The following is a 4,911-nucleotide window of genomic DNA, read 5'->3' as shown; positions in this document are numbered from 1 at the left end:
ACTAAATAGGGGAATTAATGAACATATAGTGCCAGCTCTGTTCCACTCTAAATGTATATTAATTCACTTGAGGACTATGGATGTGATAATCTCCATTTTCTGGATGAGAAAACTGAAGTACAGAGAGGTTATCTAAAACCTAAGTGGCTGAGCCAGGATTTCAACTTATGGTTCAGTATTTATCTACCAACTAGAGCCTCTCATCTAGTCTGAAGGATTAGGTGAGACCAAAGTATGTCACTCCAGTAGACAATTTTCATAATTAAGTCAATATAGAGATATTGAATAGGTAAAAATCTAAAACAGTATTATATGAGCTAAGACATTTTGTCAACATAATTGCTGTTGATTCTACAAATGCCGAGAGAAAATTTAGTGTCTTGAAAAATATCTCTGAAGTTAAGTGAATTCTCCTCTTACTGAGTCTACAGTTTACTTAATGTCCTGCAATTTAATGGGAAAATCTTTGGAAAAGTTTTATCTTGACTCAGGGGGCATCATTTATCTAGTGGCAGGTACACCAATCACAAAAATTATATCTTTGAACAATTTGTACTGTTACTTAAGTCTCTTAATAAGCAAGAGAATAATATCTATAGTTTCTCATATTTAGAGAATAAAATAGGATATATTTTTAAAATGGAATATATTTTATAAATGGATTTATTTTATAAATGGGGTACATTTTAAAAATTAGTTATATAATTATTGACTAATTTATATTCATGTCTCAGTTAAATGTTTTTATCTTACTCCTATAAGGCCTGTACATTCTAGCCCCTGCCTTCTTTTATAATTCTTCCCCTCACTCTGTGCTCCAGCAATTCTGGAATCTTCAGTTCCTTGGAGTCCTCCCCTCTTCTTGGAACCTTCTTCTCCTGACAATCTCAATTCTGAGCAACAGCTTAAGAATCACTTCCTCTGGGAGCTCTTCCCTGCCCTCTGGGGTCCCCTGGTTATACATTAGCAGAACCAGCTAGAATTCCCTGTCCTTCTTGCCAGGCTACAAGCCCAGTTAGGGCAGGGCTTCCTGCTACATCTCCAAGGTCTACCAGATGGCCCTAAACATCATAGCTACTCAACAGCTATTTGTTGAATGAATGAACATCTGTATGTTCAAAGCACTTTGCATTTACCTTTAAGGTAACAGATGATATAGATGTTTATTTTTAAACTGACTACTGAAATTTTGCAGAAAGTTAAATTCGAAGTATTTTCTAAAGGGGTTAAAATTGGGATTGAGAGGTTTCTGACTGCCAGGAGTCTCTCTCTAGGGCTGGTTGTTTAATTGACTGAGCAAGACCTCTCATTATTCTTAGATTTTCCTTTGTTGTCCAGGGTACCTAGACCCAAAATTCACCACCTTCAGAACCTCCAAATGTAAGCCTGGGCATGCCCCTCATGTTGGTTTGACTTGGATGGCATTTTGACCACTAGAGCTTTGTTTGCTGTGTGAGTTTGGTTTTTTTTTTAACATGCAAATGTTATGTTTGGTTGATCTGTGGTTAAACACTTCTTGAAAGTCTCAGACCTCAGCTTCTTGGTGATCTCATAAAATTTCCACAGACTGTGTGTCACTCACAACCTAAGTATCTGGAAGGAAACCCAACTTTAAAATGCAGTTCCCTGAAAGGTGATACGTCTGTTTTTCTAACATCTCCAAGTCACTGGAATGTGCATTGGCAATATTTCTAGACCAGATTTCTGGGGAACTGGCTCACTTGTCTAAGAGACACAGTTAATTTAAAGACACTAAAATCTCAACAAGCCTCTTGGCTACTCCATTGCAACTACACAGATGGCTGAGTTGGAGACTAGCATATATATTAGCTGAGACAAACAGGCATTTGTCCTGAAAGAAAAGTATTGTCCATTCTAAGAATGCCATTGACAAGATCATAAATGCAGTACGTGGTCAGACCATTGGTTGATAAAGCTCAACATTCCTTCCTTCCTTAATTCACTCATTCATTCAACATGTACTTTCTGCATCGGGGCTATGGGCCAGGCTCTCTGCTAAGCCCACATGGAATAGACACAATATCTGTCCAGTTGGGTAAACAATTACAGTGCACTGTAGAGTTGTTCCACTGGTGGAAGAGTGACCAGCCTTGCCCTGGAGGAGTTGTGGGGACTTCCTAGAAAAGGCTCCACTTGAATTGGGTCTGTAAGTGGTAGTTTTCCAGTCTTAGAAGAGAGTGGCAGGGGAACCTCAAGGAAGTAAGTGTGACAAAGGCATGGCATCAAGAAAGAGCACTCTCTGTTCTTAGGACCTTGGACAGCCCAGAACACAGGGGCACCAGGAACATTCCTGTGGGAACACGGTGACTTGGTCTTCATCGGTTGACCTTCACAACATTTCTATCTAATATCCAGGAATTTATCTGACCTCTTCTTGGACCCATTTTTAATTTTCATCTTGAACACATTATGGGGGTAACATGTTCCATTTATAGGCCACAGGTTGTTAAAGATGTACTTCCTTTTATTTGTCCTAAAATACTTCTCTGAATGATCACCAGCAGGGTAATTTTTTTCTCTTTTTATAATTGCAGCGTGTTGGTACTCCTACCTAATCCCCAGGAGTCACACAGATAAAGAATGGATTCGAAACGCACTGTTGAAATCCTGACTGTGGTAACTGGGGCCACCTAAAAGCCAAAATCCACCCTCCTCACCTTCCACGTCACACCCACATAGGCTACATGTTGCTTTTTTTGTAACACTCCCCCTCTTTGATGACCTCCCTCGATGTTAATGTTCTTTTATTTGTTTTGAAAATAAAACCAGAAACCCAATTTATTAATGGCAACGAGAACTAGATCTGCTGAGTGACTTATGGTAGCCAGAGCGGGACATTCTCCCCGTGCAGCTGGGAGGAATCTGAGCCTGGGCTGCTGGTTGGAAGGATCTAGATGCTGAATGGCACCAGGTGCTGATAGCGTGTGGTGTCCATCTCCACAATAAAGACTCACCTGGGCTAGACTGGCCAAGTCTGAGGCCTGGGATGGACCCTCCCAAGGTGAGACTCTGGAGAGCCACTTGCTTCTGATACCATAAGGATAAAAATGTTCCCAGAAGGGAAAAGTCCTTATAAATGGAATAAAAGATGGCTTTGTGAACAATGTTCCTCCATACCCCAGCACCCTTTGGGATGCTGTCCTGAAACAGGATGCTATTATCCAGAGCCATTCTGGAATTTTAAAAGGAAGGGACAGAATTCTAGTCTTGAACAATCCCTGGAGTAAATTGTTAGCTCCTTGTGTGTGACTTTTTCTCCTCCTACTGAGAAAACAAAACTTGTACAGTTCTGCCCTGGGCCCTTTCCCCTTGGTTTCTCCTTGCCTTTTGGCTCAACTTACCTCAGCCTTCTCACCCTCCCTGTGTAGTGTCACCCACTCTCACGGCAGCCAGTAGAACTGAGGGGCTGGATAAGGAGCACAATGCCAGTCTGAGACTAAGTGAAGGAGAGACGGGAGGAAGGGCTGGTGGAAGCATCTCAAGCCACCAGCAATCTAAGGAAGTTTGACAAGCCTGCGGGGGTGCCCTCGAGCCAAACTGCAATCAGAAGCGTCCTGGCCTCCAAGGAACAGGCTGCCTTAACACCCCTGCCACGTTCAGTCACTGGCCAGAAGCGCGTGTGGTAAGCATGGCCTTGGTGCATGGTGATAGATTTCAGAGCGCAGCAGCTGGGCCTTGGGCAGTTAAGTTCCCTGAACTTGGAGGTCTGTGAGACCCATGCTTATGGCTGCCATACTTGGAGTCCTCCTCACCTCATCCCCACCCACCCAGCTTCTACCACCCTTTAGATCTTAGTTGAAACATCACTTCCTCAGGGAAGTCATCTCAAACCCTTGGATTGACCAGGCTTCCTTGCTCTCTGCTCCCACAACACATACTTTTTCTATAAGTTCCTGTTTAATTACCTGACTCCCCAGATGCACTCTGAACTCAGAAGGGCTGGAACTGTGTCTATATTGCTCCCCACTGAATCCACACTACGTGCAACACCTGGCCCCTGGAAGACAATAAGTGTTGAATGAACGAATGACTAGTCGCTGATGCAGCTGAGATAGCTCAAATTGTGTGACAATCTTCGTTTCAGGGAATATGCTTATGAAATTGCTCGCTCTAGATAAAAGCTTCACATTTATGTGGTATTTTCAATTTTCAGGCTGAGCTTTCAGAACAATTTAAGAAACCCCTTGAGGGAAACATTTCAAGTTAGAGCAATGCTCCTGAGTCACGGTGGCTATTTCCCAATTCCATCTTGGAATAGAGTCTGGGGCAAAACGAGATGGAGACAACAGGTTTCAGGAGAAACCTAAATCCTCATACTGATTTGATCACTAACAGGATCTTAAATTTCTCCTCTGGAAACCTGTGTTCATACTTCTTGGGTTAGTAAGAGCTCTAAACGACATAATAGGTGTAAGAATGTGCTGGCTAGTTCTGATGCCAGCCCAACCTGGATTGTTTTACTACTGCTATTCTTTATGGACTGTAGGTCAGGGTGAGGGGAGTACGGAGGTGAGTGAATGAAGGGGAGGGAAGATGTAGATCAGGACATCAAGACTCCCCAAAATATTTGGGGGAGAAGTTGTGCTTTGGAAAATAGCACAGGGGTTCAGAGAAGACAGTTTCCTGAAAGGACACCAGACCTGTCTGAAAACTAAGGAGGGATGTATAAGCCATGGAGACCCATTCATATGACTGTGCATTGGGTGTAAAAATAGGACCCTGAGGTTGCCAGACTCTGCAATGATTGCCTTAGTTCTAACTAATACTCTTAACTGGGAAAAATGTGGGCAGTTCTGTGGTATGAAGCAGCACTTCCTGACAAAGAAGTCTGTGGATCCATTTAAGATGTTCCGAGCAGTGTCCCTCAAGATGTCTAAAATGCCTCAGCCA

Source organism: Pseudorca crassidens, chromosome 3 (assembly GCF_039906515.1).
Source record: "Pseudorca crassidens isolate mPseCra1 chromosome 3, mPseCra1.hap1, whole genome shotgun sequence".
Taxonomy (NCBI): domain Eukaryota; kingdom Metazoa; phylum Chordata; class Mammalia; order Artiodactyla; family Delphinidae; genus Pseudorca; species Pseudorca crassidens.
The sequence above is the reverse complement of the archived record's forward strand: the minus strand, read 5'-3'. Positions refer to the sequence as shown.